This window comes from Gymnoscopelus braueri, assembly GCF_963280865.1.
Source record: "Gymnoscopelus braueri genome assembly, chromosome: 21".
NCBI classification, from domain to species: Eukaryota; Metazoa; Chordata; class Actinopteri; order Myctophiformes; family Myctophidae; genus Gymnoscopelus; species Gymnoscopelus braueri.
The window spans coordinates 13,997,053-14,008,408 of NC_137623.1; the positions used below are offsets into that span (position 1 = coordinate 13,997,053).

Sequence of the window (11,356 nt, forward strand, 5' to 3'; positions counted from 1 at the left end):
TGCAAAACACATTTTTTCACGGTACTCCTACATATTTTGTCCAAACATCACACACATCAGTACACAGTATCTCTATAGTCATTAAACAAAATGGGTCTTTCCGATTTTTCATGTTCCATCCTGATAAAAATGGCTAAAAATGGCTTCCAAACAAAGCCTGCAGGACTGCTCCGTTTTGAACAAAATGCCTCATTATGAACACAGCATGCAATTTCCGTGAAACTTTGCACATACATTACCACTATGCCGAGAAGAAATTCCACTTGAGATTTTTCTAATCAGCCTCATGGTGGCGCTATAACAGCCCAATTGTTTTTTTTTACCTATAACTGCACCAATCTGTGTAAAACTTTGTATGCGCACTCCCTAGAGGTCAAGGAAAAACCTTTGCCCTGCATTTTTCACATTTGCCTTTTATAGCGCCACCAGGAGGCCGACTTATGTAAAACATATTTCTTTACATTACTCCTTCCAATGTTATCAAAATTTCACGCAAATCTGTACACATGATGTCTATAGTCATGTGATCAAGATGGATTTTTCATATTCCATCCCGATTGGCTAAGATTCACAACTAAAGTTTGCAGGAGTGGCCCGTTTAGAACAAAATGCCTCAAATCATGAATGCAGTGTCCGATTGCCGTGCAAGACCTAAGAACAAATGGCACCCTTTTGACATTGGCCTATTGTAGCGCCACAAGGAGGCCACAATAACCTACCTGACCTCCGAGGAGCACTTTTTCTAGTTTTCACTAGTTTGGGTCCCGGCGAGACATCAAATGTCTCTTTTGGGTCTCGAGCTAAAATGTTTGAGAACCACTGATATTGTGTGACTTTGTTCAGTAACAGGGGTCTCCCCATCTCTCCAGCTCTTAATAAAACAGAAAATACAGTTTCAGGTCGGGATACCAATTTTATCCAATCAGGAGAGATCATTCATACAGGATACAGGATAAACAAGTGAAATTGGAGGTGATTGATTGATTGAATATTTTATTAACAAGATTGTTAACCGTAGTGCAGTCAAAAGTTATGCTAAAGGGATAACACAAAATGCTTCATCATGATAAAACAAAGATGTGAGCAGACAAAATTGGAACTGGAACACTGTCAAATTGAAGCTAAATAGGTGGACACCTATGGAAGCGTCCCGACCTGAACATATATTTCCTGTTTCTTAAAGAGCTGGAGAGACCAGGTGACCCTGTTACTGAACAAACACTCTATAGCACGGGTCGGCCCGCTCATCACTACTCTCCAGGCATTTTATAGTCTTCCAAGTCAAATGTAAAACACCTGGGTGAGGTTTCTGCTGCATTGGTGGCCAAACATAAAGTATCACAGAGAAAAGAAGAAATCAACACATATTATTTAACATTCACAACTGAACTGAAATACATTCATTCTGGAATAGTTTCTGTCCAAGGCCCCAGAACTTCCTTCTCTGTCATAATAATGAATGAATAACAGTTTAATAGTTTACTCCGGGCCCGGATCGCTGGCCTTAAAGTCTGACTCTAGGCACCTAAGCTGGAATGCAGCCTCACAGCCTGTTACGGGTTCGAACCCCGATCCCGACGACCTTTGCTTCGTGTCACTCCCCATCTCTCTCTCTCCCCATTTCCTGTCAAACTACTATACTATCAATAAAGGCAGAAAAAGCCCAAAAATATATAAAATAAAATAAATTGAAACCTTTATAAAATATAATAATAATAATCTCACTCTCTCACTGACTCCATACTGTCCACATGGTTATACTGAGGTTTTTGCTGCTGGCCACCAGCTCAATGATAAAACATTGTATGATTGAGAAGAAGAAATTGCTGTAAATGGTCATGTATCTTTAATTCTAGTACAAAGGTTATTAAAAATAACTGTATTTGGCATGCGGTGGTGCCCACAGACAGACCACACATTATTCTGCCATGTTAAAGTGATCAAATCCCTTTCCAAGATTTTGCGAAAACCTGGCAGAACTCATACTGTACAGCAGAGGTTCCCAAGCAATGGGTCGGGACCCATTTTTGGGTCACTGACCGATTTTCATGGGTTGTGAGTGAAGTTTTGTAAGTTTGGATCCTGGGGAGACACCACATGTCTCTTGGGTCCCAAGGTTAAAAGCTATGAACTTCATGGAAACCTCAACCTGTCATTATTACCAAAGATTGGACAGGGGATATTCAAGGCATATGAAAATGGAGGACCATCATGTTATGCAATTTAACGTAACTTTTATTCTCTGTTGATGAATAATAATTATCTACTGTGCTGTGTCTATAAGTTCTCAGTATATCTGCAAATGTTGTATTAAATGAAGGTTTTGTAGAGCAGTGGTTCTCTCACATTTTCATGTATAGGGTTGAGATAAGGAACTGGAGGAACCAAATCCAACATTGTGGAATCAGAATCGCTTCAATCACGTTTGGAACCGTTTCCAGAACCAGTTTCATCACACTGTCAGAGCTGGTATGTGGACTTTACGTCTGCTACACTGTTACAATAATAGTGGTTCTCAAACTTTTTAATTTCAAGGACCACCATAACTCTGAGAGTGGACCCATTTGTACACTCCGAGTTACAGACCTGTAAGGGTTCATTCTGAACGTAACCTAGAGGGTCCCTTGACCTCACTTTGGGAACCAATATGTATGCAATGATGTGTGCATGACTGAATTTGTGTTAATTAAAAATGTTAATGTATGCCAAAATTATAAATTTTTAACATAGGAATCGTCAAAGGGACCCGTTTAGGAATCAGACTGTTAAGAGGGAATCTTTAAAGAACTGGAATGGTTAAAATAAAGGATCCCAACCCTAGTCACAGAACCCAAAATATATATACCTGCCCTACTTTGTTGTTGTACAATAGTGTAGCATTGTGTTTTTTTTCCATCTCCTGAAAAGTAACACTTTTGGTACAAGGTTTCTACCCGACAGTGACGATATGTATTTTAGGACCCCACTCATTTTGTGCTCACAAAACCTGTCTGGCTTATGGGATCTATACTACTGACTAGCCAATCACAATGCTCCTGTCCATCCGGCTGATGGGATGACGATGGCAGAGTTTTAAAAAAAACCTCTGTTGTACATCAACATGTCGGGTGGAGACCTTGTATGTCCTATAACATTCCTTTTGCATAATTATTCTAAAAACATATTAAAATGGTTAAAATAGCAGATCTACAAGCTCACTATGCCTTGCATCGCGAGAAGTTGTGAGCTTGTAGATCTTCTATTTTCACTACTTCTGTGTGACACTCGTGTGATGATATAGGGCATTCATTTATTTAAAAAAAAAACTATGCGAAACTTGGATATACAAGGTTTCTGCCCGACAGTGACAATATAATAAATACATATAAAAACTCGAAAAAGTGCTCTTCGGAGCACAGGTCTCCGCCAGGTCAGGTAGGCTATTGTGGCCTCCTGGTGGCGCTATAATAGGCCAATGTGAAAAGGGTGCCATTTTTTCTTTGGCCTTGCACGACAATCGGACACTGACTCCATTCATGATTTGAGGCATTTTGTTAAAAACATTTGTTTTGCTAAATTATACCTGCTGGTGGCGCTATAACAGGCCAATGTTAAAAGGGTGGCATTTGTTCCTCAACATAGTGTGAATGTGCGTGCAAAGTTTGACCGCAATCGGACGGTGCGTTCATGATTTGCGGAATTTTGTTCGAAACAAGCCAATACTGCAAACTTTAGATGTCAATCTTAGCTAATCAAGATGGAATATGAAAAATCAAACACATCCGTCTTGATCACATGACTATAGAGATCATGTGTACCGATTTGCGTGAAATTTGGATAAAATTGGAAGGAGTAGTATAAAATAATGTCTTTTACATAAGTCGGCCTCCTGGTGGCGCTATAAAAGGCAGATGTGAAAAATGCAGGGAAAAGGTTTTTCCTTGGCCTCTACGTAGTGCGCATACAAAGTTTTACACTGATCGGTGCAGTTATAGGTAAAAACACGAATCGGCCTGTTATAGCGCCACCATGAGGCTGATTTGAAAAATGTCTAATGATATTTCTTTCTTGGCCTAATGGGAATCTAGGTGCAAAATTTCACGGAAAAAAACTTTGGAAGACATTTTAGCCAATCAGGATGGAATGTGAAAAATCTGAAAGACCCGTTTCGTTTAATGACTATACAGGTACAGTGCACCGATTTGCGTTATTTTTGGACAAAATCTGTAGGAGTACTGTCAAAAAATGTGTTTTGCACGAATCGGCCTCCTGGTGGCGCTATAAAAAGGCCCATGGGGCAGAGGTTCTGCATTGGCATCCAGGGAGTGTGTGTGCACAGTTTCGCTGCGATCAAGCCAACGGTGCCGGAGATTAGCTGGTCACAGACGGACGGACGGACGGACAGACGGACAGGGGGAAAAACATACTCTCTCGCCATGCCTTTCGGCCTGGCGGAGACAATAAAAATGTATTCAAGCAATAAAATACCAGGTGCTGGACCGAAGAACAGGTGAAAGAAATATAGTCTGCACACTGGATAATCTCCTCCTGAACATTTATTGTAAATCCACCAAATAACAATATTGTATTTTTCCTTGTTTCAAACATCAAACTCTTCCTCACTAGCAAATCCCAGACATGCAGAAAATGACGGCATAATTCCATATAAGATGAACACTAAAATATATATTCATCAATGTGACAACATACTGTACCCCAAACCCCCAAATCACAAGTATTAACAACTTACACCCTCTATACTTAAAACAGACCTGAGTTGGCACTGTACTTGGTGTGCTCTTTTTTGCCTCTACACCAAATCTCTTCACCGAAAATAACCGATCTACTGTTGCGATAAGCTGTGAGATTGTACATCTGCTATTTTGCCATGTTCCCCAAGTAGTTAATGTCTGCTTTGAGAAAACAATTCAAGGAGTACACAGTCATGAACAATGTACAATGGCTGATTTCTTTTGAAAAATCACATTGTCCCTCTTCTAGGATTGATAACATCATAGATATGTACATAAAAGAGACAATAACATAACATAATCATTGCAGAATCACTGCATTCCTATTTACAATTAAACGTTCTAGTATTAGTACAAGACTGACAATAACATTATGTTATATTCCTGGTAGATATCAATCCTGCCCATTAATGAACAAAAATGTTGAGTGTAACTTAAACTTGAATGTCGTAAAATAAAATATAATCTAGTCCTTATACCAGGAAAGAAATATGTAGACAGTTCTACAGTCTCACAGACAGGAATATACTTTAAGCTAATGTATTTAAAAAAAGAAAGAAAATACTAGTATTTGGCTGTAATTCAGACATGTAAAATTAAGTTTTGTGTTTCCAATAGTTGTGTTAGGGACAACAATTCAATGGATTGATTTTAAATGACAGTTGACCTGTATGAACCCTTCCATCCATACACACATCTGTGCTTTAAATGAAAACCAACCTTTTCATGTAAAGCTGAGGATTATTTTAATCTAATCTGTGTGATTGACAGGAGAGATGATCAGAGGAGCAGAGTTTTTACCATCATTATTAAGTAAGGGACTGAAGTATGGCTTGAGTTTCTCAGTGAAGGTGCAGCCAGTGAAAGAGTAGAGATGAACTCTGGCCTCCACATCATAAAAGGAGACCAGACCCTCCTCATAATCCACAAACACTCCCACTTTCTGGACCTCCTCTCTTATAGGGAGGAGGACAGAACGGTCAGCAAGAGCCTTGTACTCATTTCCATTCCTCAACCATATAGACCAGTAACCATCGTTGGGGTTCAGTGTGATTTTTACCTTCCTGTTGATGGACTCTCTGACCACTCCTACATCCCAGCCAGTCTTCCCTTTAACCTTAACCTCATAGTAAAACCTTCCTGAAGAGAAGCGTTGTTTTCCTAAGACATTGACACAACATGAGAATCTCTCTGGGTTGTCTGGGAGATTATTCGTTTCCACAACTCACTTGTTTTCCATCCTCAGACAGGATGAGCCAGGGATGTGCTGTATCGGGGTCCAGAGTTACATCCACTTCATATTGCTGAATCCTCTTCAGCTCAGCATAACGCAGGTTCTTCTCCATCTCTTCACTGAGTGTCTTCTCCAGCTGAGCCACAGCTGTCCTCACAGTCCCCACATAGGAAGACTGAGGGACATTGACATTTGTCCAGTCCTTGATGGGTGGAGGGGTATTGATGGATGAGATGTTCTGGAGTAGGTGGAGGTGATCTTCAGTGTGACAGAGCTGCTTCAGCTCAGAGCTTCTCTTCTCTAAGTCAGTGATTTCCTGTTGCAGATCTTTAATGAAGCCTTCAGCCTGTTTCTCTGTTGTTTTCTGCTTCTCTTCAATGACATCAATGAGCGCCGCCTGGCTTCTCTCAATACAGCTGATCAGAGAAGTGAAGACCTGCACACTGTCTGCTATCTCTCTGTCTGCACCTTTCTTACTGAGTTCTACTGAGTGTTGTACCTCCTGAATTTTCGCATGTCTCTCCTGGATCATCTGCTGAAATTCAGCCTCTGTCCTTCCCAGCTCAGCCTTCTTTTCTTCATATGCCTCTTCCAGAGATACAATTTGGTGTAACTTGTGGTCTGACTCAGTGCAGAACTGACAAACACACATGCAGTCAGTCTTGCAGAACAGCTCCAGAGGTCTGTCATGTTTCTTACACATAAAGTCTTCCAGGTTCTTCACAGGGTCGATTAGTTTGTGTCGTTTTAACCCTGTGCGTCTCTGATGAGGCTCCAGGTGAGTCTCACAGTAGGAGGTCAGACACACCAAGCAGGACTTCAGGGCTTTTAGTTTGGTCTCAGTACAGACGTCACAGGAGACTTGATCTGGTTCAGCAGGTTCTTGGTTTGTGTGGGTTTGTCTCAGCTGCTTTGACTTCCTGAACTGATCAGCCATCTCTGCGAGAACTTTATTAACAGAGAATTCTGGTCTATTATAGAATGTTTTGTTACATAGTGGACACTGACACACATCCTTAGTGTCCCAGTAATGTGTGATACAGGTGTTGCAGTAGTTGTGTCCACATGGAGTGCTGATTGGATCAGTGAACACATCCAGACAGATAGAACACAGGAACTGCTCTTCAGACAGGAGACAGCTGGCAGTTGCCATTTCTTCACACTGAAAATAAAAGTGAAACAAATTTAGTTTTGAGTGCTACTTCTCACATCTATATAGTTATCTCTGCCAGGCTGGAGATTATGTTTTCACCCCTGTCCATTTGTCTGTCTGTGTTTCTTTGAGCAGCTAATCTCTGGCACCGCTTGACCGATCAACATGAATCTTTGTACGCATACTCCTAATAGGCCAAGGAAGAGCCTCCACCCCATATTTGTTTAAAATCAGCCTCGTGGTGGCAATACAACAGGCCACTTCCCTTTTTGGCATATAACTCTTGAAAAGTAAGATTTACATATTTAAAGCCATCCCTGATTCCTTGATTCATGACGCAACTCACCGGACAGGCCCTGCCCATTTCCTCAAAATATACATTCTGTGTTTTCTTCAAAACAAACGTTTTGTTACTACCCCCACAGATTCTGTCCAAAACCCATGCAAATTGGTTGGTACACATTACAGGCATGCAAACAGCCCCGAGGTGAAAAAGGTGACAACATGTTGTTTTCTTTCGGGTCAGGTGTCACACAATTGCCCTATTTGGGTTAAAAAAGGTGACTGTAGCTGAAAAGTGACACTTTTGCATGTCTGATTATCTCTTGAGTTATGTGATCCAGGTACTTGGTGTGCGATATAATGATAATCTCCACAATCTGCCTTTTGAGAGAGATCGTATACATTGCGATACAGCGAGCGTACATTCTATGAGTTGCAGTTCTATACCTTAATTATACTTCCGTAATATGGCGGTGTAATTCACCAAAAAGAACAGATCTACAAGCTAATAACGCGTCGCAACTCGACTCGTTGTTAGCTTCAAGATCTGATATTTTTGCTCATGCATGCTTTCACCGGTCCCTCCCCGTTTTAGCAAGCTGCTCTTTGCAGCGCAGTGCAATAGCAAGCACTGGACAGACAGACAGACAGACAGACAGACAGACAGAGACAGACAGACACACAGACGAGTACCCTAAATAATGCGATATCAGTCTATGGAACTGGTTTGGATATTCCAAAACGGACACGAGGCAAACTAAAATTATTTGCAAAGTTTGCAACAACAATGTTAAACGTCAACGTGGGTGAAATAAGTAAAAATCACACCCTGTGTGAAGTGGGCGGTGTCTTGCTAGCTAATCAAAATACTGAATGGAGTCAACCAATCATGTACAAAAGAAACCATAACTTAAAAAAAAAACAATTAATGTTTTTTTTTAAAGTTATGGTTTCTTATATAGGGCTATGCACATGTGTCATGTGACACTGGCCAATCACAGTCCTGAATAGATTGTGATTGGCCAATCACAGCGCAGGATAATTGTACAAATTTCCAAACCTCACTTATAGGGGCGGTTTCACTGCCCAAGATAATTGTACAAATTTCCAAACCTCACTTATATAGGGGCGGTTTCACCGCCCAAAAAGCTCCCCGCATAAAGAGTGCAACAGAGCAGCTGTTGCACACAGCCTAACAGCATTTGAGAACGCAAGTAAGCGTTGCAAAGAGGCAAGTTTGTATGGTAAATAAAACCTTTGAAAATTAGGGTTTCACGAGTCTGCTCAAAATAGTTGATCAGCACTCAGCAGTAGTTCTTAAGTTACAATACTCACTCCCAAATATCTATACAGCATGGTCATCCACAGCAGCTGATAGGACAGCAGTATAGAAACAAATATATTATAAATCATTAAAACAAATCTAACCTATCTACATGTGTCTGTCTGCGAACATACACATACAAACACACATACACATACACATACACATACACATACACATATATATATATATATATATATATATATATATATATATATATATATATAATCATATCATATAATCACAAATATAATTAATCATCATATATCTTGTTAATAATCATAAATAATCAAAATAATAATCCTATAAACCAACATGAAAAGGGAATCGTGATAAGATCAAGGATAGTGATTTTGGCTGAAAAAAAAAACATTGTAATATGATATTTTTTTAAATGGTGAAAGTAGCCTTAAAACGCATGGCAGGCCACCCCTGGGGCTTTATGGGTCAGGATTTAAAATGTAGTGTCCTGACTGTCTGTCCCTCTTCCATTCATCTCCAGAGGACATCTATACTGATTACAATCACATCTTCAGCTGTATTTCTTTTTCACCTTCATAGCCTATTTGGCTGATATAAGTTGATGTTCTAAGTCATTAAATAATTCCAATAAATAAAACATGGCATATGTGAGGGTGTTTGTCATTCAAATGGCCATATAGCATATTAGCCTATCAATTCACTTCTAATGTGCACATTGATCAGGTTTTTTTCTTCTAGGCTGCACATCGATTCCTAATATTGACAGTTTCAAACGTATTTTCTGAATCATCAGCAGCTGTATGTTCCTGACTGGATCTCTGCCTAGCACACACACACACACACACACACACACACACACACACACACACACACACACACAAACTGTTTACCCCAAAGTCATAGATGTAACAAGTTAAAACGCCCGGGTAAGTACCTGTATCTTCCGTATTGTTCAATAAAGAGCATTTTAATCCGATTGATGGCCATTTTCTGAAACTTTTTCCTTCGTAATTTGCTTTCAACTACGCAACCCTATCGGTTGGTAGGTGTATTGCACTCTGGTACATTATAAAACTATGAGAAAAATGGCCGTCGATCGGATTAAAATGCTTTTTATTTATCAATACGGAAGATACGGGTATTTGGACCCAGGCGCTTTAACTTGTTACATCCGTGGCCGTGAGGTAAGCACTTTATATTTGAATTCTGAACGTTTGTGTACATGTACGGGTTTTAAATGGAGACCATTCAAAAACCAGGAACAAGTGGTTCCATGACTGTAATGATATGAGTCTGTGTTTCAGGGCTAGTTCAGATCAATTGTTCGACACATTGAGGAAGAGAAATCTGGATTAGACTGACTGCCATGCCGACGTTTCCTTGTTAGTATAAATCATATGCTGTACTTACCAGTGTTTAAGTTGTCAGTATTTGAGTAAAACGCTGTGTTGAAAGGTTTAGTAGAGAGCGTGTTGCTGCCACGAAACTAGTTTCACACTGTTTACTTTCGTTTCACCAGATTTCCTTCACTGAGGAAGAGGAACTCCTCCTTGTGCTGTAGCTGTTAACCCTTTACTGCCACCTGGTGGAAGAACACTTAGCCACTTGAACCCCAGCATCTACATTCTGGGGGGAACATTATCCTAAAATAGCCGATCTGCAAGCTCACAATGTTGTCAGTGAACTTGTAGATCGGCAATTATTGGTGAAGTGATTTGGTGTAGATGGAAAAAAGAGGTCAAAGTACAGACTGAACTCAGTTCCAGTTTACTGAGTGTAGATGGTTTAAGAGTAGGCCTAAAATTAGCAATAATACCACAATTTGAAAATACTCTGTTACAAGTAAAAGGCCTGTATGCAGATTTTTACCTGAGTAAAGGTAAAAAGTATTAGCATCAAAATACTTGTTCTACAAGCTCACAACGCATCATGAAGTGACATTGCGAGCTTGTAGATCGGCTATTAGTCCATGAGCCAGACAAGATTTCATTATCAAAAGAGTGGGCAAAACCATACCTATATTAAATTGTTCATAGGGTCAATACGAGTAAATAAATATATGATAACCTTTCCACAGGAGCAGCTTTTTCATGGTTATCACACATTTTGTTATTTTCCCCATACGTACATGACAGGTGAAAAAAATGACAACATTTAAAAAAGAGTTATCATAATGAAACTTCCTGAGTTGATTACTTACATGAAGACAATGATTTATCATCATTATGAGTTTTCTGAAATTGTATATTTAAATATACAAATTAGGCATTACGAAAATATGCCCGAATTTGTATAACTTTCCAGAATCAACATTGGAACATTGGACAAAGCCAGAGTCAACATTCTTATTTCATTTTGTTAAGATGTTGGAGTCAAAGGTTTTTAACGAGGGAATATTCAATATCTGGCTCAATTTTGGGGCTCTGGCTCATGGACTAAATGCCTAATTTGCATATTTAAATATACAATTTCAGAAAACTTGTAATACGATAAATCATTGTCTTCATGCAAGTAATCAACTCAGGAAGTTTCATTATGAACTCTTTTTTAATTTTGTCATTTTTTCACCTGTCATGGGGAAAAAAACAAAATGTGTGATAACTATGAAAAAGCTGCTCCTGTGGAAAGGTTATCATATATTTATTTACTCG

At 39.5% G+C, this 11,356-nt stretch overlaps 1 pseudogene across 1 annotated transcript; it reads right to left on the reverse strand.

The window, feature by feature from the left end:
• Positions 1 to 4,706: 4,706 nt before the first annotated feature.
• On the reverse strand, positions 4,707 to 10,215 carry LOC308076784 (E3 ubiquitin-protein ligase TRIM39-like; annotated as a pseudogene). Its single transcript, XR_013935032.1, has 2 exons — positions 10,116 to 10,215; positions 4,707 to 7,126 (listed from the first exon to the last, which is right to left on the reverse strand). The product of XR_013935032.1 is annotated as an E3 ubiquitin-protein ligase TRIM39-like (transcript).
• Positions 10,216 to 11,356: the final 1,141 nt, after the last annotated feature.